A 27288-nucleotide genomic window follows, 5' to 3' on the forward strand; every position below is an offset into this window, starting at 1 on the left:
GAAAGCTCTCTGTCCTTGTTACAAAGTAAAGAGTCTAATTGAGCTGGTTAACACAAACCGCCTGTAGACAGCAAAACTAAAAGAGCACACAGTAGCCCACACCCACTGGGACTTCAGGAGCTGTAAACATCCACGGTGAGCTGCTGCCGTGGGGTCAGAGCCCCACAGCTCCTGCCGGTCTGTATGCTCCCCTAAAGGTTTGAGCAGCAGGGCACTGAAGAAGTGAGCCACTCCTCTGGTCTCACGCCCTGCGAGGGGCACAAGGGAACCTTTCAAGCCATTTCATTAGGGACTTGGGAAAAAAACAAACAAACAAAAAAACCAGAATTATTTCTAGGGGATTAATTTCAATTCTTCAATTAGCAATATGTTACCTAAAAACCTGATACAGTGACACATCATACACAAGTGCATATTATCTTCAACTGACTCTATGCATGTGCATGTAAATAATAATAAATTTAGTTCCAGTGAAATTCTAATAATGAGAATGAACAAGTCAATTATAATTTATTTTGTTGGGGTGACAGGGAAACATGTCCGTAGAAACACATTACTTATTAGCAAAATGTTTAAAGAAGCTCATTTGTGGTTCCATAGAGCTTGAATAGGAGCCCAGAGATACCCAGGCTCTCAGTCCTTCAATCCCACTGTTCTGGCAGGCTGGCTTTCTTTTAGCCTTCAGTTTGTTGCTTCATTATCTCACGATGGCTGTCACAGATCCAGGCATCACTTCTTTATAACGCTGATGTGAAAAGTAGGAGACATAGAAGTTACAAAGTATGCTCTTGACGTGTTTACTTTCATTCACCCAAACTGGGTCGCTAGTTGTCCCTAGCTGCAAAAAATGATTTAGAAACTCAAAGTTTATCATGTTTATTTGTTATGATGGAAAGCAAACTAAAACAAAAAGCAAGGCTATGTAATAGAAGTTGGGTAGCCTTTCTAAGATTTTAGTCCAATGAAGAAATGGGATTAGCAGGACAAAATGAGGGAAGGGGGGAAAAGAGTAACAGAAAATGAGGAGAAGAAAGGTATGATTATATGAAAAGAAGATACATGTTACAATTTTTAAAGTTACAAATATATCTCATGCCATTTCTTGAGCAACCCTTGTTTTTTATTTATTTTATAATTTAATATAGAACTGTAATTAAGATGCTCAAAAATTTTATATTCACAGGTATAAACTATTGAAAATTATTTAAACTAAGGAACTTTAAGGAATGAGAAAGGCACATAGTTGTTGACTATCACATGATTTTTGATTTTTGTTTTATCCCTGCCTTGAGGGTTCTTATTTGAAACAACTGCCCCAATATTGAAACATCTAATAGGTAAAGGCTGAGTCCAAGCATAGATATGGATCCACTTCCTGAGGGTTTTCATTTCTTAGCAATATGCCTTGCTGTCTTGCATCTGGGTACACATTCATGAGCTCTCTTTGCAGTTTAATGTTATCCATTTGGCTTCATAAATTGCTAGGACAATCAGCCCTTTGCCTCTACCCTCTAAAATTGTAGGTGAGATATACACATAGCTGCAATCCCAGCATCAACTTGACATCAGTTTTACCAGCCACTTGCCACCACCTAAAAATGATGGCCAATGCATAGCCAGGATGAGGACCTCCAGGACATTTCCACTTACTCAAGTCCCCATTTGAGCATCAACCATGTAATAACAACTACCACTATCAATTCTGTTAGACAACTCTATTTTAGATACAAATGAGAGAAATGCACCTTCAGAGTAGCTCACACACAAAAAAGAATTTTATTGGCTCATTAAATAAGGAAGTTCAAGCTGTGAATTTTCAGGAATTTACAGTTTCAAATAATATAACCAGGAATCTGAATCTCTTTGTTCATTTTGCATTCTGTATTGGATTATTCTCAAATTAACTATCCTTTGAGACAAAAAAGGACAATAGTGTCCATTGGCTCCTATTGTCTTTCCAATCACATTTTTCTTATTATCTCACAGAAGCCATAGACATGTCTCCCAATTTTCCTCTCTAGGTTGTATGATGAATATTAAACCAATGACCTAGTCCAACATTATGGACTTATCCTTGTGGCCAGCACTGGGTTATGTGCCTCTTCCATATATAGCATGGATATAGGGCATTTTCTAATAAACCACAAAAGAAAGTGTTTTCAATAGGAAATATGTATTCTCCTATCAAAATACATGGAAAAGGAAAAGCGAGATGAATTGATAAAAACAACAGCAACTATATTCACCAAACTTCAAAAAGTGTTAAGACAAAGTGAAATATATACAGATTCTCAGGGTAAAAATATATATGAATGTTGTAAAGGTATTGATACTGTGTTGTGTCTTCTTTTATCTGTGATTTTATTGAGACTCAATGGCAAAAACACAAAACAATAAAGAATCCTCTTGAAAAACAGTTTTTAACTGTCAGTCTGTGGCACCTGTTTGAATTAATAGACCTACAAGATGTTTTATAAAGATAAGCCACTCCATGCCACATAGAATTATAGACTTCATTTTGTGCTATTGAACTCTATAGCCAATAAAAATGAAAGATCATCCTGTAAACTATGTAGAAATGACAGATTTTTCTGAAGGGTCTCTGTGTGTGTGTGTCTGCGTGTCTATATGAAGTGTTCAAGTGTCAGAGACTATAGAAATGTATCCCTAAAGAATAACTTTTCTTTAAATATTTAGTTCCACATATAAATGGCGAGTGTTGTAAGGGAACCAATACATTCATTTAAAGTCATCTGTTAAATTATAGCAACTAAAGTTGTACCTATTATCCAGTGGAAGATCAATTTCCAGAAATACAATCAAGAACAAGTTAACACATTCCTAGTTCTGAAATAACACCCTTATCTAGTCTGTCTAATAGCTTTCAATGTTGTATTTAAGAAAATCAAGAGGTTTTTAAAGAAAGATTTTTTTTCTATATCAAATATACTACCTTCCATTCAAAATGGTTTATGAGATACACATTTTTAGCACCGTTCTCTCTCAAAGTTCTATTGAAATAAATGACTACATAAAAAATAAAATTTAATTTATTTCACCATTTTAAAACTAGGAGGACTGCCACCAGAAGATCTGAGCAGTGAGGAATTAATGGACCCAATAAAGCAGGCAAGAGAGAAAGGACATAAAAATATATTCACGTTCAAGTAGAGCCTGGAAATAGAACTGAGGCAGGAAGCAACAGAGAGGAGGAGAGCTCGGGGAGAAGTCAGCTATGCACGGCTGGCCAGCAGCTAATAAGAAGGGGCAAATTGAAAGTATGTCATGTTTTGTGGCAGGCATAAAGATGGGATCATTATCCTGCGTTATTCATATGGGCCCAATACGATTATGTGCTCTTACAATGAAAGGATGAAGGCCAGGGAGTCGAGGAGATCAAATTATAAAAGCCTAAGTTGGAATGATGTGGCCATGAATTCAGGCAGCCTCCAGAAACTGGAAAGGGCAGGGAACAGAATTGCCTCCCAAGCTCACAGAAGCAACACTGCTCTGCAAACACCTTGACTTTAGCTCCACAAAACCCGTTTCAGACATCTGACCTCCAGAACTGTAAGACTGGAAAATATAATAAATTCTGTGTTGTTTTAAGCTACCAAATTTGTAATGATTTCTTAGATCGGCAATAGTAAACTAATACAAATCTCAACAACAAAAAAGAGTTATCAGTATTTGTACTTGAGCAACAAAAAACAGGCTTAAGTTGGAGTTCTAATTCTGGAAAGTTCCATATGGTTGTGTTTTTATTGTTTAGATCAGAGAAGCAGGATAGTGTCCTACATATTTTACGGCCATATAGGGGCATGCCCCTACCAAACATATCATCCTACTGTGGACATCCTGACTTGGCTGAAGTCCAGTCCTCCCACATAATCACTAGAGTGCAACAAGGACACCAGGGCCCTGCATATATCACAAGAAAACAAAAATGTCTCACTGGGTGTAGAAAATATGCCCATATAAAAAAGTTTATTTTCTTAAAAGTATAGATTGAACAGACTTCTACATGTAAATATAAATAATCATACCAAACAATATCTGCAGAACACAAACAAAATATAAGGGAGGCGCTAAATCCAATGAACATTACATATTTAAAAAAACAGAATTAGTACAGGAGAAAATGAAAAAAATAAAGTTTTCTTAATACCCAACTAAATTGCACTTGATAATGTTTATAGTTCTACTTCCTTTCTCCTAGAATTCTCTTTTACCTAATCTTGATATGGAAAGCTGTCTCATTTAATGTGGGTTTGAAACATTACTTCTCAGAGACAATTTCCTGAACACATTAAAAACAAAAACAAAAACCCTCTTGTTTTTTTTCTCTTCCTTTGCTTTATATTTTTTCTTAAAATTTATTATTCCCCTCATTAAACTAGGAGTAAAGAAGAAATTTCTTAAAAAGAACATTTACAAAAACCCTGCAGCTGACCTCATACTTAATGGTGAAAAACAAGATACTTTCTCCCTAAGGTTGGGAGCAATGCAAGCACATTCCCTCTCGTCACTTCTATTCACACTGTACTAGAATATCTAGATAATGCAGTAAAACAAGCAAAGAAAAGAAAGGTGACTCGTATTGAGAAAGAAGATATCAAACTATTTCTGTTCACAAGCAAAATACAAACTTTGATAAAAGAAATCAACAATGTTCTAAATAAACAAAGAGAAATTCCGTGTTCATACATAAGAAAACCATATTTTCAGGATATCAGTTCTTCCCACTTTGATCTATAGATCCAATGCAATCCCAATCAAAATTCCAAGTTATTCTGTTAATATTGATAAACTGATTCTAAAGTTTATAAGGGGAGGCAAAAGACTCAAACTAGCCAGCACAGTAGTTTGTATAGAATTGTACCTCTCACTTAGCAGGTGTCCAATATTTCTTAACTATTTCATCATGCCTTTAGTAAAAATAAATGACTACCGTCATATGATTTTTTTTTTTGTAATTTATGTGTGATGGGGTTAAGTAGAAAAAAAAAAACCAAACAATTTATAATCTAGGTTGTAAGCAGTATTATCTGTTCCATGCCCTGACCCCCTTCCAAAGTGTGGTCTTAATGAGAATTATTTGGGTGAGATTTGCTACATCTAACAGATTCATGCTAAAACAGAAAGATAGCAAAACATGATACGAGAAGTGAAGATAAAGGACAACTTCAACTGACTAATAAGCTCTAAAATATTGACAATTTATATTTCTCTACAGAAAACAACAAACATTTCTGACTTTGTGTTTAATTGTAATTTAAACTTGCTACTTTTCCGTTTGCTGCCTAAGGCCCAGTTATATCTTGTCTTAATAATTTAATGCATTACAAAACCTACATCATTTTATACTTTGATAAACTGCTTGAAAATACATATTTCTCTCAAAGTCCAGTATAAGTACTTCACATGAACATTTTCATAAATCAGATATAATTACAGTAATAAAATTGCTAATCTCTACCTTGTATTCATACTTTTGTTCACTAATTCTGCTTCTTCCAGGCATATGCTATTTTCTTCATTGTATCACCAGGGCAGTGTGCATTAATACAACATGTTGGATGTTGAATAGCATCAACATGCTGTGCTGGAAAAAAGGAGAATACTACCTATGGGGTCATAAGAAGGTGATTTACAACAGCAACATATTCTAATTTGTGTTTTAAGATATTGACCAAGTCTGGAATAGACTTAAAAGTTGACAACACAATTTTAGTTTATAGATCTAAAGTTTTAGTTTATTGTTTCCTAATTATAATGGCATTGTCAAGCCAATTGGAGGTTAGAATCTGAGACAGAAAAAGGACATATTTCAAGAAGTAACCAATGAAAATACTGTTTACTAATATTTACTGAAATGCTTACCTCGACCAGGCATTATTCTGTATGATTTCCATACATTGACTATTTAATTTTCATAGCAACTATATGGGATAGGTTTTTTTAATTTCTATTTTGCAATTAAGAAAATCAAAGTTGAGAGAGTTTCAGAAGCTTCATCAGGAAGTGGAGGAAGTGGAAATGCTAATGTTGAAACTAGTTCATCTGAATTTTGGTTAATGCTCTCAACATCCATACTGTTCTTAAATGTTTCTCAAGATAAAGGATGGCTGTGATCATTTGAAGTGAAAAAGAAGCAATATTAAAAACAGATATATGTAAATAAACATTGTTTACCATTATATAGGAAAGTGTAGTCCAAACTGAGGATTTGTAACTTCAAGTTTATGCTGATGTCTTGTTTAGAGACCAGACAAGAAAAGAATACCAACACGTTAACAGGATGAGTCTTGATAGTGGGTTTTTGTGCTCTAAAGACGGAACCCAAATATTTTTAAAGTTGAAGTGTTATTCACTCTAAGACACTTTGACTAATGTGACTAATGTGTCACCTAGAATATTTTACCCTGCCTTCTAGGGCAAGATTATTTTAAATGGAAATTTAAAAAATAGAAGTATTATATAGACTGTGGAATTGGAGTAATGTAAACATTTTCCTGAGATCAGAAATAAATGGGAATAGGCCTTGCATGACCTGACAGGCAAGAAAATAAAAAATAAAAAGAAATAAATAAGGTGAGAGATGAGGATCCAATTTCATTTTCCTACATGTGGCTTGCCAATTATCCCAGCACCATCTCTTGAATAGGGTGTACTTTCTCCACTTTGTGTTTTTGTTTGGTTTGTCAAAGATAAGTTGGCTGTAAGTATTTGAGTTTATTTCTGGGTTCTCTATTCTGTTCCATTGGTCTGTGTGCCTAATTTTATACCAATACAATACTGTTTTGGTGACTATGGCCTTGTAGTATAGTTTGGAATCAGGTAGTGTGATGCCTCCAGATTTGTTTTTTTTTTTTTTTTGATACAAAAATCAACTCAAGGTAGATTAAGGACTTAAATCTAAGACCTGAAACGGTAAAAATTCTGGAAGATAACATTGGAAAAATCCTTCTAGACATTGACTTAGGCAAGGATTTCATGACTAAAAATCCAAAATCAAATGCAATAAAAACAAAGATAAACAGTTGAGACTTAATTAAACTAAAGAGCTTTTGCATGCCAAAAGGTACAGTCAGTAGAGTAAACAGACAACACATAGAGTGGGAGAAAATAGTCACAATCCACACATCTGACAAAGGACTAATAATCAGAATCTACAACGAACTCAAACAAATCAGCAAGAAGAAAACAATCCCATCAAAAAGTGGGCTAAGGACATGAATAGACAATTCTCAAAAGAGGATATACAAATGGCCAAAAAACATATGAAAAAAATAGTTAACATCACTAATTATCAGGGAAATGCAAATTAAAACCATAATGCGATACCATCTTACTCCTGCAAGAATGGCCACAATCAAAAAATCAAAAAACAGTAGATGTTGGCGTGGATGTGGTGAACAGGGAACACTTTTACACTGCTGGTAGGAATGTAAACTAGTACATCCACTATGGAAAACAGTGAACTTAAAGAACTAAAAGTAGAACTACCATTTGATCCAGCAATTCCACTACTGGGTGTGGAAAGAAGTCATTATATGAAAAAGATATTTGCACATGCATGTTTATAGCAGCACAACTCGCAATTGCAAAATCGTGGAACCAACCCAAATTCCCATCAATTAACGAGTGGGTAAAGAAACCATGGTATATTTATATGGTATATTTATATGGTATATTTATATTACATATAAATATATTCCATATATTCCATGGTATATTTATATTCCATAAAAAGGAATGAATTAATGTCATTCACAGCAACCTGGATGAGATTGTAGACTATTGTTCTAAGTGAAGTAACTCTGGAATGGAAAGTCAAATATCATACGTTCACACTGATATGTGGCAACTAAGCTAAAAATGCAAAGGCATAAGAATGGCAAAATGGACACTGGGGACTTGGGGGGAAGAGTGGGAGATGGGCGAGGGATAAAAGACTAGAAATATGATGTGGTGTATACCGCTCAGGTGATGGGTGCACCAAAATCTCACAAATCAGCACTAAAGAACTTACTCATGTAACCAAATACCACCTGTACCCCAATAACATAGGGAAAAATAAAAAAGAAATAAATAGGAAGACATGAAGTGAAGCAAACAGTGAACCACATCAGCCAGGCTCACTAGGGAAACACACTAATAGGAGAGATATCTAGATGTACATATATAGGAGAAATTTATGCAAACGAATTGTCTCACATGATTGTGGGGGATGGCAAGTTTGAAATTGGTAGAGGCTGGAAACTGAGGCATGATTAATGATGTCATCTTAATGCAAAATTTCTTCTCTGGGAAATCTCAGTGTTTGGCTTCAAGGCCTTTCAATGGATTAAATGAGGTCCATCCACACTATTGAGGATATTGGACTCCTGCTGTCTGAGCCATTTGTTTACTTGCTGTTTTCATGAGATCCAGACCCAGCTCTAGCAGAATGCAGAGAGAATTCACAGGGTGTTTCATGATTAGGAGGGTATCCAGAAGCCAAATGAACTGGGAACATCATGAGTTTTAAAATTCTATTCCTATGTGGCAACATCCCTTCTTAATCTTTAAGCAGAGTAGAAGGAGACTCAATTTGGTGGCACTGCTATACACCTTGGAGCATGAGCAGGAGATGTAAAGCCATAACTAAAGATCACAGTGCCTCTGCTCCAAGGCCAGATCTAGTTGCAGATGTTAACCACATCTAGAAAGTACCCCCACAGCAGCACTTAGATTGGTGTTTGGTTAAATAGCTGGGTAGTGTGTCTAGCCAAGCTGACACATACAACTAAACTAATATAATAACTTCTAAAGATTGTACTAATTACTAGTGGATTAATACATATGAAATAATGAATGTCTGTGTCCAAACATCTCTTAAAAAGGTGACAGAGTAACAGAAAATAGATAATTTACCAAAGAATAAAATGAGAACTAATCCTGAGCCTTGAGCAATGGAAGCAGAGAAGAACAAAAAAGAATTAGGTCCTCACAGCATAATACAAATAGAAATCCGCATATTCTCACTCATAGGTGGGAATTGAACAATGAGAACACATGGACACAGGAAGGGGAACATCACACTTCGGGGACTGTCGTGGGGTGGGGGGAGGAGGGAGGGATAGCACTGGGAGATATACCTAATGCTAGATGACGAGTTAGTGGGTGCAGCGCACCAGCATGGCACATGTATACATATGTAACTTACCTGCACATTGCGCACATGTACCATAAAACCTAAGGTATAATAATAATAATAATAATAAATAAATAAATAAATAAATAAAAGAAAAGAGACTTAAAAAAAATAGAAATCAAAACTAAAAAAAAATTCCTCAAATACATGCAATTACATGGAAATTAAACAAACTTCCCCTGAATGACTTTTGGGTAAATAATGAAATTAAGGCAGAAATCAAGAAGTTCTTTGAAACAAATGAGAACAAAGATACAACATACCAGAATCTCTGGAACACAGCTAAGACAGTATTAAGAGAAAAATTAAGAGTACTAAATGCACAAATCACAAAGCTATAAAAGTCTTAAATTAACAATACCACAACTAAAAGAATTAGAGAAGCAAGAGCAAATGAACCCCAAAAGTATCAGAAGACAAGAAGTAACCAAAATAAAAACTGAACTGAAGGAGATTGAGACATGGAAAACCATCCAAAAGATCAATGAATTGAGGAGTTTTTTTTTTTGAAAAATTTAATAAGATAGGCCACTAGCTAGATAAATAAAGAAGGAAAGAGAGGATACTCAAATAGACACAATAAGAAATGAAAACGGGGATATTACCACTGAACCCACAGAAACACAAATAACCATCAGAGACTACTATGAACACCTCTATGCACATAAACTAGAAAATCTAGAAAAAATGAATAAATTACTGTACACATACACCCTCTCAAGACTGAACCAGGAAGAAATTGATTCCCTTTACAAACCAAAAATAATGAGCTTCAAAATGGAATAATTAATTAATAGCCTACCAACAACAAAAAAAAGGCCAGGACCAGACGGATGCACAGTAGAATTTTAGAAATGTAAAAATTCTAAATTTTTACATTTACCACATGTAAAAAGAAGAGATGGTACCATTCCTACTGAAATTATTCCAAAAAATTGAGAAGGAGGGACTCCTCTCTAACTCATTATATGAGACCAGCATCATCCTGATACCAAAATCTGGCAAAGCCACAACAACAACAACAACAAGAAAACTTCAGGCCAATATTCTTGATGAACATTTATGCAAAAATCCTCAACAAAATACTTGCAAACTGATTCCAGCAGCACATTAAAAAGGTAATCCACCATGATCAAGTAGGCTCTATTCCTGGGATGTAGGGTTGATTCAACATACACAAATCAATAAATGTGATTCATTACATAAACAGAAATAAAGACAAAAACCACATGATTATCTCAATAGAGGCAGAAAAGGCTTTTGATAAAATTCAACATCATTTCATGTTAAAAACTCTCAATAAACTAGGTATTGAAGGAGTATGCCTCTAACTAGTAAGAGCCATGTATGACAAACCTACAGCTAATATAATGTTGAATGGGCAAAAGCTGGAAGCATTCCTGTTGAAAACCAGCACAAGACAAGGATGCCCTCTCTCACCACTCCTATTCAAAATAGTGTTGGAAGTCCTGGCCAAAGCAATCAGGAAAGAGAAAGAAATAAATGGCATCCAAATAGGAAGAGAGGAAGCCAAACTATTTCTGTTTGCAGACATGATTCTATATCTAGAAAATCCCATAGGTTCAGCCCAAAAGCTTCTTCAGATGATAAACAACTTCAGCAAAGTTTCAGGATATAAAATTAATGTCCAAAAATCACTAGAATTCCTATATGCAAACAACAGCCAAGTCAAGAGCCAAATCAGGAGTGTAGTCCCATTCACAACTGCCATGAATAGAAGAAAACACGTAGGAATACAGCAAAAGAGGGAGGTGAAAAATCTCTACAATGAGAATTGCAAAACAGTACTCAAAGAAATCAGAGAAGACACAAACAAATGGAAAAACTTTCCATGCCCACGGATAGGAAAAATCAATATAATTAAAATGACCATACTCTTCAAAGTAATGTACATATTCAATCCTATTCCTATTAAATTACCAATGACATTCTTCACAGAACTGGAAAAAACTATTTTGAAATTCCTGTGGAAGCAAAATGAGCCCTAATAGACAAGGAATCCTAAGGAAAAAGCAAAGCTGTAGGCATCATGTTACCTGACTTCAAACTATAATACAGGGCCACAGTAACCAAAGCAGCATGGTACTGGTACAAAAACAGACACTTAAACCATACCAATGAAACAGAATAGAGAACCCAGAAATAAGGCCACACACCTACAAACATCTGATCTTCAACAAAGCTGACAAAAAACAACCAATAGGGCAAAGGATTCCCTATCCAATAAATGGTGTTGGGATAACTGGCTAGCCATATGCAGAAGATTGAAACTGTACCTCTTCCTTACACCACATACAAAAATAAACTCACGATAGATTAAAGACTTAAATGTAAATCCCAAAACTGTAAAATCTCTGGAAGACAACCTAGACAATACCATCCCGGTCATAGAAATTGGCAAAGATTTTATGACGAAGATGCCAAAAACAGTTGCAACAAAAGCAAAACTTGACTAATAGGACCTAATTAAACTAAAGAGCTTCTGCACAGCAAAAGATACTACCAACAGAGTAAACAGACAACCTACAGGTTGGGAGAAAATGTTTGCAAACTATGCATCTGACAAAAATCTAATATCCAGAATCTATAAGAAACTTAAACAGATTTACAAGAAAAAAATCTAACAACCCCATTCAAAAGTGGACAAACGACATGAACAGACACTTCTCAGTAGAAGACATACATGCGGTGAACAAGCATGTGAAAAAAAGCTCAATATCACTGGTAATTAGAGAAATGCAAATCAAAACCACAATGAGATACCATTTCACACCACTCAGAATGGCTATTACTAAAAAGTCAAAAAATAACTGTTGCTGGTGAGGTAGCAGAGAAAAGGAAACACTTATACACTGTTGGTAGAAGTGTAAATTAATTCAGTCATGGTGAAAAACAGTGTAGAGATTCTTCAAAGAGCTAAAACAGAACTACCATTCAGCCCAGCAATCCCATTACTGGGTATATATGCATAGGAATGTAAATCATTCTGCCATAAAGACACATGCACATATACGTTCATTGCAGCACTATTCACTAAAGCAAATAGAATTAACCTACATGCCCTTCAATGGCATATTGGATAAAAACAATATGGTACATATACACCATGTAATATTATGCAGCCATAAAAAATGAGATTATGTCCTTTGCAGGAACATGAATGTACCTGAAGGTCATTATTGTTAGCACACTAATGGAGGAACAGAAAACCAAATACCATATATTCTCACTTATATGTGGTAGCTAAATGATGAGAACACCTGGACTCAAGGAGGCGAGCAATAGACCCTGAGGGAACAATAGACACTGAGACACTTCACGCCCTATGTTGGGTGAGGGAGGCGATCACAAAAAATGACTATTGGGTACTAGGCTTAGTACCTGGACAGCAAAATAATCTGTACAACAAACCCCAGTGACATGAGTTTACCCATATAACAAACCCGCACTTGTGCCCCTGAACGTAAAATATGATTTTTTTTTGTTAACAACTAGATCCTAAAAGAAGTGACCGGTAACTAATAGAGAATTCTATACATTCACTTTGAAGAGATTTTTACACTTAAGCATTTGATTAATGTGAGCTGGTCGTAGATGAGGACACAGCCTGACAAATATTTGGTCACTTAGTTTTTTTCTTTTTCTTACATCAGAAGTATTTTCACGGTATGTAATGCTTCATAATTTACTTTTACCTTATAAAAATAACTATAATAACTTTACACTCACATACAAAACTATGACTTTCACAGTTATCTATGGGATCATAAATCTATCAATACTTTTGGGGTAGAAAACAAAAGAAAAAAGGCCAGGCGTGGTGGCTTGTGCCTGTAACTTCAGCAATTTGGGCAGTCGAAGTGGGAGGATCCCTTGAGCCCAGGAGTTTGAGACCAGCCTGGGCGACACAGTGAGACCCCCATCTTTATGAAAAATATAAAAATAAATTATCCAGGTGTGGTGGTGCCTGCCTGTACTCCCTGCTTCTCTGGAGGCTGAGGTGGGAGGATTGATTGAGCCCAGGAGCCCAAGGCAGCAGGGAGCCATGATTATGCCACTGCACTGCAGCCTGGGTGACAGAGTGAAACATGCTATTAAACCAGCATAGTGAAAGCATCCTTAAATGAGCAGCAATTAGAAAAAAGGTGAGCTCAGTTTATGAGAACTTTTTATAATTAAGTCAGTGGATCCATCCTTACCTGATGGGAAAACAGATAATATTTACTTTCTAATGAGGGATATAAAATATGGATTTTTGAAACAAAGTGGCTTAAGATCCTAAAATATGAAACAACATTTTAAGTTAAATAATCTCCAAAGGTTTGGCAAGTAATTTAAACAGATTTGAACTCAGACTCTCACTCATAGTAAATTTAAGTTATACACTAGAAATAAATTTAAATTAGTGCATTTGGTTTAAATGCCTTATATATTATTTTTATACCATATAATTCACCAAAAAGTACAAATTGAGGTTATCTAGGATTAGGAAAGTCGTGCAGCCAATGCTGCTATCTAATTTTACAATATTTTCATTATCCCAAAATGGGCTAATTTGCAGTTATTTTCTATCTTCTACCCAACCCTAGGTAAAGAGTCATCTACTTTCAGTCTCTGTGTTCTGGAAACTGTACATAAATGGAGTTATTTATGGAGGATAACATCAGAGGCCTTCTTTTGCAATTTCTGCTGTCATCATTTTTTTTTTTTTTTTTTGAGACGGAGCCTCCCTCTGTCACCCAGGCTGGAGTGCAGTGGCTCGATCTTGGCTCACTGCAACCTCTGCCTCCTGGGTTCAAGGGTTTCTCCTGCCTCAGCCTACTGAGTAGCTGGGACTACAGGTGCACACCACCACACTGGGGCAACTTTTGTATTTTTACCAGAGACGGGATTTCACCATGTTAGCCAGGCTGATCTCAAACTCCGACCTCAGGCGATCCTCCTGCCTCGGCCTCCCAAAGTGCTGGGATTACAGGCATGAGCCACCGTGCTGGGCCAGTCACTTTGTATTTTACTTGTAAACACTCTAAATGCATGAAGAAATGTCTGGGTCAGCAGTCATTGCTAGTCGTACATACCTATCTTGGCAATGTTGCATATATACCCCTCACAAGTATTTCAGACTACATGTAGACACAGAATGCAAGAAGGCAGTATATCCACCTGGAGCCTGTATTGATGTTTGTGCAGGACGACAGTGGTGTACGCAGAGTACCACGTCGGGAGATGCGGCTTCTCTGTGGTGCCGCTGGTCCCGGAGTCCTGGGACTGGGATGCTGCCACCAGAACTGGCTGGAAATAAGAATCTTTGCATAAATATTTCAATCAGATTACGAGTTTAAGATGAAGGAATAAAAAAACTAACAGTGCAACAAATGGCTGTTTTTGGAAATCAAAGCTCTCTTTTCAAGTGTGCACAGTGTGTAGCAAATAATCATCGCACAAGGGTCTTTTCAGTAAATACCCCACACAGAGAATAATTGCAGTCAATAGTGTTATTGCTCAAATAGGAAGGACAGCAATATAGCATTGGGACGAATTCTCAAAGCAGAAAGAAAATGACTATCATTATATCATCTGGCTTCAACCTGAGTTATTTCAGTCCATTTACTGATATTTTTCAAATGTGGACACATTCCTTTTCTTTGTAATATTTTAAATCAGTTTCAGTGAATTGAGAGCATCTGGCTTGGGGTTAAGGAAAAATTATCATGGCATTCATTTTTGAATTCCATCTAAATTCGCTTGCAACAGGAAAAATAAATTAGGCCCTTTTCAGGGAACAGATGATAAAGACTAGGCTTGTCTATTTCCACAATAATAAAGAAATTGGTCATTCATTAACACAAAAATTGTCCTGACCATGCATATAGTTTCTGACCTGCCTTTCAACACTCCCTCAAAATAAATACAATCTATCAAATTACTTCCCAACTCTATTCTAGATAAGAATAAAAACAGCTAACATTCAATGTGTGCCTGCTTGATTTTAGGCCCTGGGTAAATGCTTTCCAATATTATTTCCTTTAATAGTCACATAAATTCTACAAGGCAGATATTTTTAATTCAAATTTTCTATATGAGTGGGAGAGTCTGAGACCTATAAATGATAGATTATCTGACACACAGACAATAAATAATAGAATAACATCTTGAATCCTGATGTTTCATTTTTATTCTGTGTTCCCCAAAATTATGCTTAATTGTGGAGCTTATCATTGTCCCTTTAAACATCTGTGAATGAAAATGTAGCAAGCTGATTATTTCCCAGAATAGTCACAGAAGAAAATATTCATCAGTTTCTACAGTCACCACTTTTTGAGGTAAGAGATTGAACAATAAAAAGAGTGACAGAAATGTAAATGTTTAGGTCTCATTTGCAGTCAGGCTGACAGCTACTAATGTCAGCTTAGGAACTTATTTAACCTCCTCACACCTTAGCTTCCTGTTCCAAAGTGGAATTTAGGAAGCTTCTAATTTCATTTAACATAGAGGTTCAAGCATATAACTTAGACAAGATGTCTTCAAAAGTGGATAAAGTTTATTTCTCTTATTTAGGAAATAATTGCTTACCTTCCAACAACTCTGCCCTAGTAGTATGTACTTGATTTTTTTTTTGACAATTATTTCTTCATTTTGATAAATAATATTTGCAAAAATGGTATTTGGGGATTGGAGGGCAGAAAATAAAGTATTTTTTTAGAAGAAGAAGTGATACTAGTTTAATGCATCCTTGATAAAGAAAAAACTTTGCATTTCCCTTCTTTGTGGAGAAATGACAGTTTTAAAAAGGGAAAGTAAAGCTAAAAGAGTACGCTTCTGTATTTCAATATATTCTTTACATGATAATTAGAATTACGTAATCTTGAAAATCAGAGGAAGATTTTGGAAGATTTCTAGACCAAGATACCAGATTTGTCCAATTTTCTTTCTAGAAATGCTTTAGCTTGTATAATTTTTAAAAATTAAAGTGAATTAAGACATAGTTTTGGGAAAATGCCCAAGTCCTGCCAGTATTTCTGTCTTTGATGAAGAAATAAAGTTATTTAGGGAGAAGGGCCATCGATGAGAAGTCACAGCATTGAGTTCATTGGATGAGCTGAGCCAGGGCACAAAGGCTGCGCTACTGAATTCTGGTGAGAATGTTGACTTGGCACAGGCCCAAGGTTGTTCTCATTTCAGTACATGACTGATCCACTAAGAAAGACCTCACAAAAGATACATGATACAAATCATACAGGTCTATGACAAAGTTACCTGATATCTCCCATAGTTCTCATATACGTGCTTTCAAATTAAGCAGCCAAATTAGATTGTAACACAACCTGTCAGAAGATAATAGTAGCAGTTTGCCTACTAAATACCCGACTAGGTGAAACACCATACTAGCATACAAAGTATACCTGCAAACATATAAGGCATTTCTTTGGACTCACTGTTACATCATTTCACATTTTATTTTAAACTGTGTCATTTGTCTTCAGCAAGCCTGTAATGACCATCAGTGTTGGTTGAGAGCTGCCTTTAAAGGGTATGAAAAACATTGCTAAGTAGATGAATAATACTGTTTCAATTAAAACCACAAAAATGTAACTCTGAAGAGATTTTTCTTATTACTCCCGTATTCTCAGAAATTAGAAAGATGCCTAACACATAGTTACCAATAAATATTTGCTGATTGACAATTGACAAACTGGATCTTTTTTTTTTTTTTTGAGACAGGGTCTCACTTTGTCACCCAGGCTGGAGCGCAGTGGCGCAATCTTGGCTCACTGCAGCCTCCCCTTCCCAGGTATAAGCGATTCTCCTGCCTCAGCCTCCCAAGTAGCTGGGATTACAGGCGCATACGGCCACATCCAGCTATTTTTTGTATTTTTAGTAGAGACGGGGTTTCACCATGTTGGCCAGGCTGGTCTCAAACTCCTGACCTCAAGGGATCTGCCCGCCACGGCCTCTCAAAGTGCTGGGATTATAAGGCCTGAGCCACTGCGCCCGGCCGACAAACTGGATCTTTTCCGAAAAACAATTAAGTAAAATCATTAACCTTAATAATTGTGAAAGATTGTGTTTTCCAAAAATGCTATAGCAATATTTCTAATACTGTTTGTCCTTCCAAAACCTTGCCATTCTTCATCACGAAACAGGGTTTATTTCTACTCCACTTCAAACTGGATGAGTTTATGACGGCGTTGGGCATAGACGATGGTGGAAAAGATGCAACATGACAACCAAGGCTGAATCATAAAAATGGTAGAGCTTCCACCCAGCACTCCTCTCTCTCATTCTCTCTCTCTCCCATGGGTGTTCACCTTTGGAAAGTAGCCGACATGCTGTGAGGAAGAGGTAGCTACATGCAGGAGCTCAATATAAGTGTTTTGAGACAGCCTCAGCCAATGTCTCAGCTGCCAACCAGCATAACCACCCAGCATAGGAATGGATGAATCTTTATTTCCAGTCCCTAGGCTTTGACTCTTCTGGCTGAGGATTCAGATACAATGAAGAAAAGACAGACTGTGCCCTGTCCAAATTCCTGACCCATAGATTCTGTAAGTATAAGTGGTTGTTTTATACTCACCAAGCATTTTTTGACAGTTTGTTCTGTAGCCATAGTAACTGGAAAAATCATTAATATATAATTTACAAAGACTTACAAATAAACACTAGACACAGAAAAAATGGAAAATCTAAATTCTGTTTGTCATTTACTAAAGATATTAACTTTCACAGTGCTATTATAAATATTTTGACATAAAATTTTATAAAATTTTTACAGTTGACTGCTCAAGCTCTTTGTTTAAGCTTCAGTGTTTTAGCCATCCTAGTGTTGCATGTATATGTGTCTAGATGCATGACTTTTATTATTCTCATCACCCTGACTACAGTATAAGCTCCCTGAAGGTAGTGATGATATCCATTATTTTGATCAACATTGTATTTTCACAGTGCCTGAAAAATAGTATAAATTCAGTACATATTTGTTAAGTGGAATAAGAAATATCCTTTTGTATAATTTCAATATTTTCTTGTCTTTCTATAGTTTCTTTTTTCATCTAAGGTTGTAAACTTAATTTTTGAAGAGTTGACTCCCCACCAAATTGTGCGTTTCCTCATTTTTCAACTCATATCAGTGGTGAATCCTAGTCTTCCTAAGAACTATAGTTGAATTTTTGTAAAATTGTCTGTACTTTTTTTGGTTTTGCTAGGATAAATTATTTGACTTCTTTACCAGAGGAAAACTGTGCTATTCTCTTGCAGTAAGTAATCTCGGTTGGAGAAACCACTTCTGATTTACTCCTAGGCTAGTTAGAGACCAAATGCTTGGCCATGGGCTGCTGTGTTGCCATGAAGCCTGAACTGCCTGCCTGTCATGAATGGCATTTGTCCAACTCATCAAGCATTTCATCAAACAGGTGAAGTTATGCCTGAGATTGGGCACAAGTAAATAATTTTTGCCACTAAATGACTCACATTCCCAGAGCATACACTCCTGGTGCATTGCTTTCCTTCTCACAACCTGCATCAAGTATTCTCTATGAACTGTTGACTGAAGATGAAAAAATTGCTCCTGGCTTTCAGATTGGTCTCCACAGTATTCCGTTACTATCCAGCGGCAGACATCTGAATGACTGCAGTCCCACTCTGGTGTCATGCTGAAGAACAGTGATGGGGGGAAGTGCTCTGCATCCTCTATTCTGTGGGCAGCACGTTTGAGCAGGGCACCGAGTGATTCTTTTTACCTAGAAAGAGAGATAGCCATAGGGATCCTCACTGATTCAGAAATAACAGACTATTGTCTGGCTCAAGACTCAGGAAGTTGGAGGGAATATATTTGGAAAGTTGGGGAAAAGGTTTTAAGAAAAGGTATGGAATGACCTTTCCAAAGTGGCGCAGAGAGTGAAAATATTTATGATTCATGTAAATACTCATTAAATAGCAGTCTTAGTAGCAAAGAGTTTTAATAGTCAGATGGACAAGATAAGCTTTTAAGTAGATGCTAGGGAGCTTCTTGCCTCAGATGCCCCTAAACTCAACCAACGGCTTCATGAGCAAACTGTGCCTGACAACAGGAATGGGCATTACACATGGACTCAGCTACATGGATTTCTTTTCTCAAAATCAATCTGGTTACCACTGTGGATTGCTTAGCTTACCAAGAGCAAGCCCACAGACCATGAATGGCACCATTTTCTCAGTAGACAATCCAGCCACTTAGCAGGTTGATTACCTTGGGTAACTTTCTGCAGTGAAATAGATACTTACTCTGGATATGGCTATGTCTTCCAGGTTGATTACATTGGGTAACTTTCTGCAGTGAAATAGGCACTTACTCTAGATATGGCTATGCCTTCCTTCTTTGACCAAAGTACTTCTGCCAAAATCTCCTTCTGTGAGCTTATCGAACACATTATTCAATGTCATCGTAATCCACACTACATTGATTCTGAACATGTGAGTGATTTTGTACCAAATGAAGTGCAGCACAAGCACATGTTCATGGATTTACTGGTCCTACCATATTCTTTATCATTTTGACACAGCTAAACCAATAAAAGAATGGTGGGAGGCCTCTTGTTTATTTTTTCTTTTAATATTCAATGAGTTTCAAAATGTGATTTATTTTAGATAAGTTTTAGACTTACAGAAAAATTGAGAGATAGTACAGAGAGTTCCCACATCTCATTTCTCCCATTATCAACATCTTCCATATAATACATTTGTTACAATGAATGAACTAATATTAATAAATTACTGGTAACTAAATTCATGCTTTATTCATATTTCCTTATTTATTAGCTTCCTCAAGTGTTTTGTCTTTCTGAATGACACTAGTGGCTGGTGACACTTTGTGAGACTGAATCAGCACTGAGAATATGGTGCTCGTCCTCCCATCGTTGGGATCTACTTGTGTGGGTTCAAGATGTGGAACTCAGAGTGGCTCCTTTTCTCATTACCCTAAAGACCTACCAGCAATATTTTTGTATCCCACCTTTGCGATTTTGGACCCTGCTGATTTCAAATCTTTGCTCCCAAAGATTAAATGCTTTGATCAGAAAATACAATGGTTTCGTTAAAAGCTCTGGAAGGATTCTAGTCAGTATTCTAGTCAGATTCTCCTCAGGCCAGTGAAATCAACTGGCACATACAATTGCTGCATGGGTTAGAGTGATTGTTCATTGGTGTCAGAAGGAAGTTGAATCTCTGTTACACAGTAAGAGTAGGAAGAAGCCTGGAACTCAGGAAATCCTTCTTAGTTCACTCAGGTCCTTTGATAAATGTAAATGTTAAATTATATTAGCCCAATACAGGCAGAATTTTAATGAACAGACCCATCATTGATGAAAGCTTTGGTTACTTCTCCAGATAAGGAACCATGACCAGCTGATGGACTTTCTAAAAGTGAAGGGAATATGGGTAAAGAAATAACTTATAAATAATAACTACAACCAAGTGAATAGTTGTAGAAATGAGAAGTACAGTACTTATGAATATTTGTTCATTGTTTTAATATGAATATGTTTGTGCGTATACCAATTTTCTTTCATTTTCTCTCCTTCATGAACCTATTTTTAACCTAATATTTGTTAAAGTGGATCATCCTATATCTCAGTATACATGTTGTATAATATCAAATGACTCAGCTAGAAAAATGAAAATCACCCAATGGTCATGTCACAGAACTTTACATACCCTTTTTTTATTGCCATGTTTTTGATTGTATGAGGGATAATTATGTCATAAGTAATTGAGCTATTGTCATTGTTTGAAAGTTAAAAATTGTGGAAACAGGTACCTGGATGCCATCTTAACAGAAGTTGGGCTGTACTGGCTCATTCTATTATTGACTTAATTTAACTGGAAATTATATTTTCCAGAATTGCTTTTAATGTTTGATTCCAAGTCACAGTTGTACCAAAGAGGAAGCTACATCTGATGTGGAGGGGCAGAAGTTATGCAAGAGCAATTACTCTTGGAAGGTTGCCCTGATTCCATGAGAAACTTGACTGAGGCCAAAGTTCCAGCTTGCCTTCTCCCTTCTCTGCAGTACTCCCAGGTGATCAACTGTGGCCCAGACTTATTACCAGAAACCCTACTCTGAATCACAGAGGCAGCAGCTTCCCAAAGACCACTCCACCAGTAGTTTATTTGAAGTCCCACTTCAGCAGTTAGACAGCCTGGGCTTCTTAGTTTGCTTTACTGGTAACTCCTCTTATACCCTAAAGTCTCCATTGAGATTTCCTCTTTACCAGGTTTTCCAACAATTTCAGCAAGCAAAGTCTAAATCCTTTATGAAATCCATTATTGAATATCCCACATATGTTCTACTTTCTTGATTGAACCTCGTCTATTGCATGCATGAAAGAATGTAGATCACTTGCAAGGACAAATGTGTGGGTAAGGATCAAATACATTTGACTAAATAAAGCAACACTAATAACTATGTTTTAAGGGTTTTACTACATAAATAGTAACAGAATATCTATGATAAGAATGGAAAGGAGGAATAACAATAAATGGAGGTAAGTTTCTTGATTTATATAGGAAATGGTAAAAGTATCAATTTAAAGAAAACTCCAATGAATCAAACATGTATATGAAATTCTCATGAAGCCATAATATAAATAGTAACCCAAATGAGGATATAAAATAAAATAATTTAATAAAAACTTGCATTATCCGAAAGGAAATCAGAAAAGAGGGGAACCAAAAAGAGAGAGAAGATAATTTTTAAAAATCAATGAAAATATGATACAGTTAAAACCGATATATATCAATAATTATATTAAATGTATATAAATTAATTTGTCTACAAAAAGACAAAGATTGTCAGGTTCAATGTCAAAAAAAGACACAATTGTTGGTTGTTTATAAGAAACACAATATAGAGGACACAAATAACTGAAGTAAACACATGGAAAAGACACAGCACACAAACAATATTAAAAAGATGTTTTTGTGACTTTATTAGGAATTGGGCACAGGAGACTTTAAAACAAACAGTATTAGTTATAAAGACAGGTAAGTTATAATGATGAATGAGATAATTCAAAACAAAAATATTATAATCCTAAAATCTTAAGATCTTAAAATCATATCTTCAAATTTTGTAGCTAAAATTGTCAGAACAAACATAAGAAATAGACACACACACAGACATTGTTGTAAATTTTAACACATTTCTCTCAATAACTGATAAATGAAGCAGAAACAGTAGTAAACATACAGAAAATTGAAACATGATTTATCAGGGAACCTGCCCCAATATTCACGTAGGTTCTTTTCTATTTTTCCTAAGCGTCGGCCGGCTTGAGAAATAAAGGGACAGAGTACAAAAGAGAGAAATTTTAAAGCTGGGCATCCGGGGGAGACATCACACATTGGTAGGATCTGTGATGTCCCACAAGCCACAAAAACCAGCAAGTTTTTATTAGAGATTTTCAAAAGGGGAAGGAGTGTGTGAATAGGTGTGGGTGACAGACATCAAGTACTTAACAGGGTAATAGAATATCACAAGGCAAGTGGAGGCAGGGCGAGATCACAGGATCACAGGATCACATTACTGAGGTGAAATTAAAATTGCTAATGAAGTTTTGGGCACTATTGTCATTGATAACATCTTATCAGGAGACAGGGTTTTGAGATCAACCGGTCTTACCAAAATTTATTAGGCGGGAATTTCCTCTTCCTAATAAGCCTGGGAGCGCTATGGGAGACTGGAGTTTATTTCATCTCTGCAGCCTTGACCATAAGAGATGGCTTACGCCCAGGGGGGCCAGTTCAGTGACCTACCCACAGGCGCACATGCTCTTTCTCAGGGATGTTCCATGCTGAGAATAAGAATTCAGCAATATTTCTCCCATTTGCTTTTGAAAGAAGAGAAATATGGCTCTGTTCTGCCCGGCTCACTGACGGTCAGAGTTTAAGGTTATCTCTCTTGTTTCCTAAACATTGCTGTTATCTTGTTCTTTTTTCAAAGTGCCCAGATTTCATATTGTTTAAACACACATGCTGTACAATTTGTGCAGTTAATGCAATTATTACAGGGTCCTGAGGTGACATACATCTTCCTCGGCTGACAGGATTAAGAGATTAAAGTAAAGACAGGCACAGGAAATCACAAGGGTATTGATTGGGGAAGTGATAAGTGTCCATGAAATCTTTACAATTTATGTTTAGAGATTGTAGTAAAGACAGGCATAAGAAATTACAAAAGTATTAATTTGGGGAACTAATAAATGTCCACGAAATCTTCACAATCCATGTTCTTCTGTCATGGCTTCAGCCAGTCCCTCCGTTTGGGGTCCCTGACTTCCCGCAACAATGATTATTATGTTAACCTATTTGACATTAAAATAAAATCTCCAGGATGCATTACTTTCAATTGCAAATGGAACATTTACTGAAAGAGACTACATACTGTGCCACAAAACAAATATCAACCAATTGAAAAGAATAGAAACATACAAAGCCTGTTTTCTGATTGCAAGTGAAATAAACAAAAAATGAATCATAAAAACAAATCCTAAAAGTACTTCATATTTAGAAATTATGCAACACCTTCCAAATCATCAATGAAAAATGAGAAGACAAAGTAAGAAATATGGTGTACTAATTTTAAAAATAATTAAAACATAGGAAAACATATGTGATGTGGCCAAAATAGTGGCTAATATAATAAATTTGCAGCAAGAAGTATAAAGAACAAAAGAAGATGAATACACATTACTAATATAAGAAATAGAAAATTGGACAAAAATATGTATGTATTAATATTACATGCATATTAATAATCTGGGACAATTGTAAAGAAGCTTTTGAGTGAAAAACACAACTTAAAAATGCTAACAAAAGTAAAAACAGAAGGATCTGAAAAAAAGTATGTCTGTTAAAAAGTTTTAATTCCTAATTAAAACTCTTTCCACAACAAAATCTCCAATCCAAGATGGCCTGATTTCTATCAAACATTTAAGAAGCAAATTCCAAAGCCACACAAATTCTTTGAGAAATTCATGGAGGAAGGAACACTTCTCTATTTGTTTTATGAAGCCAGCTTAATTCAGGTACTGATATATGAAAAGTAGTTATAAAAGGAAGGAAAGAAGGAGGGAAGGAAGGAAAAGAAAAGATGGAAGGAAGGGAGGGAGAGAAGAAAGAAGGAAGGAAGTAAAAATGGAAGGAAGGGAGAGAAAGGAAAAAAATTACTGACCAATATCTCTCATGAGCATTAACTCAAAAACACAAAATGTTAGCAAAATAGATTCACAGAAATATCAGAAAAGTAGTACACAAACTGGTGCTTTTCTTGGCAATGCAGCTGAGTTTAACATTGAAAAAAATCAGTCAGGTCTGGCGTGGTGGCTCACGCCTGTAATCTCAGCACTTTGGGAAGCCAAGGAGGGCAGATTGCCTGAAGTCAGGAGTTTGATAACAGCCTGGCTGACATGGTGAAACCCCGTCTCTACTAAAAATACAAAAATTAGCTGAGCATGGTGGTGCATGCCTGTAATCACAGCTACTTGGGAGACTGAGGCAGGAGAATTGCTTGAACCCGAGAGGCAGAGGCTATAGTGAACGGAGACCTTGCCACTGCACTCCAGCCTGCATGACAGAGCAAGACTCTGTTGAAAAAAAACAGAAAAAGAAAAGAAAGAAAAAGAAGAAAAAAAGTCTAACAGTGCAGTGCACCACATTAACAGAGTATAGAGAAAAACACCCAACAGGTTCTGAAACACGTTTGCTAAATTCAACACACATTTTTAATAAACCCCTATAGGAAAATGGAGACGGAAAGAGACTTTCTTATTTAATAGAGGGTATCTACAAAAGCTACAGCTATCATAATTGTGAAATTGTGGTAAAAGGACAAAGATGACTACCGTGGCTTATATTAAACATTGTGCTGAATGAAGGTCCTAACCAAGGCAACAGGACATGCAAAATAATTAAGCAGTATAAAGATAGGCAAGAAAGCACTAAATAAATCTTTATTTGTAGTTGATATGGTTGTGCACATGGAAAATATAAATGAATCTTAAAAAAACTGGTAATACTTAATAAGCATCTATAAATTCACTAAATGAGTCAATTCAGCAAGGGGACTGGATTCACAGTCAATATACAAAAGGTAATTCTAACTAGCAAAAATAATGGGAATTTTAAAAAACATCATTTATGATAGCATGAAAATTTTAAAGACCTATAATTCAACCTGGAAATGATACACAAAATTCATATATTGAAAACTACAAAACATCACTGGGAGAATTTAAAGAAGCTATCATCTTGATGGATTGCAATATTCAGTCTTGTTAGGATGTCAAGTCTCCCCAAAATGTACTTATATATTCAATGAGATCCAAACTAAAGCTCCACCATAATTTGGAAATTTACAAACTGTTTCTAAAATTTGTATGGAAATGCAAATGGTCTAGAATAACCCAGAAAATATTGAAAAAAATATAAACAATTACAAAGTTGAAGGACTCACAGTATACCTCACAACTTATGTATAACATAATACATAAATAATATAAATAATGGCCCATGTGCAGAGATAAAACAAATACTGAATAACTTAAGAGAAAATTCTGGGGATCTATTAGGCTTCCAATATTTGACGGCATGTTTTTTCATTTGTTTGTTTGTTGGCTGTTTTTTTTTCCCCCGCTGTTTTGTATCTGTTGTCTTTATTATAATGAAAGCTTACTGTGAGCGTTCTGTGGAATTTTGTGAGTTCCTTTTTTTTAAATTATTTGACCCACGCAATCATTGCAAGACTTAAATAAGCATCTAAAAGAAATATAAAAATTCTCAATAGGTATTTGAAAAAGTGTCCAGCATCATTAATAATCAGGAAAACAGAGGTTAAAACCTTGATGAAATGCCACTATAAATACATTATGAATAAAACAAACATGCCCAGAGCAAATTGAGAATATCTTTTGGTGGCAAGGATGAACTGGAACTCTTCTATATTGTTGGTGGGATGATTAAATAGTATAACATATTGGAAACCTGTTTGACAGTATCTATTAAAGAAAAATATATGTCTATTGTATGTTCAACCAATCACATTCTTATAAATATATGAAAATGAGATAAGTATCTCCCAAAAGGTCTTTACAATAATGTTCCAAATACCTTGCTTCATAATATGAAGAAACTGGAAAGGTTCCAAATGCCTAAAAACAAATATAAAATAAATTGTGATATATTCAGTTACTATAATGCTACACATTCTATGGATAAATGCATCCATAAGGTTGATTTTAAGGATACTATGTTAAACCAAAGGAGTTAGACAATTAAGTATATTGATAATTCCATTTATTCTACTTTTAAGAACCAGCAAAAGATGTTGAGTCATATTAGTAAGAATAGAGGTAAACTCTGACCTGGGGGTGTTCACTAAAATGGGGCAGAGGGAGAGTTCTGGGTTGCTGGAAATAGTTTATATTTTAACCTAAGTATGGTTAAATAGATTGACTTCCCTCACCAGAAATCAAGTAATATTATATAGATTAAAGTACTTAAAACAAATACCTTGATATTATAACAGGATGAAACAAATCAGTGAAACAAATAAAAGCAAACAGATTAACACTTTATGCCAGCATTATTATGAGACATTTCAATTATGTGGGGAAAATTATCTAAAAAATGATTTGGGGAAAACCAGCTGTCATTTAATAATATAAATTATCATCACTCAAGGTAATATTTTCATTACATTTAAATACTAATAAAACACAGTGGTCAAAGCATCAGAAAAACAGAGAATGAACATGTTTTTAATCAAATAACATACCTAAAAACAAGTTCTATAATACAAGTTTAATGAATTTTACCACAAGAAAGCTAAGAATAATCTGTACAGTGAAATACACCATTAATAAAATTTAGGCTATTGATATGCTGACAGAAAATATTTGCAATGGTGTGTTACAGATTTTTGGAAATATTTAGCTGCTAGCTCCCAGCAGTTGGGAAAGTGAGTACCTGGTCTTGAAGAAAGAATCCAGGCAGTACAAGAAAACATCCACCAGTCATGTGGGAAAAGGTGCCCAAAG

General features: G+C 35.6%; 1 long non-coding RNA gene across 3 annotated transcripts in view; it reads right to left on the reverse strand.

The window, feature by feature from the left end:
- Positions 1-478: 478 nt before the first annotated feature.
- LOC112134715 (uncharacterized) overlaps positions 479-27288 on the reverse strand; it is a 47769-nt gene continuing 20959 nt past the window's right edge. For 2 of the 3 annotated variants that reach the window (XR_008527913.2, XR_008527914.2), the window contains 4 exons: positions 26360-26400; positions 18689-18957; positions 14299-14512; positions 479-745 (listed from right to left, as the gene is read on the reverse strand). This is a non-coding gene — a long non-coding RNA (uncharacterized LOC112134715). The remainder of the gene's footprint in view (positions 746-14298; positions 14513-18688; positions 18958-26359; positions 26401-27288) is intronic. The other variant, XR_010141108.1, reaches the window with a different exon arrangement.

This window comes from Pongo abelii, chromosome 7 (genome assembly GCF_028885655.2).
Source record: "Pongo abelii isolate AG06213 chromosome 7, NHGRI_mPonAbe1-v2.0_pri, whole genome shotgun sequence".
NCBI classification, from domain to species: domain Eukaryota; kingdom Metazoa; phylum Chordata; class Mammalia; order Primates; family Hominidae; genus Pongo; species Pongo abelii.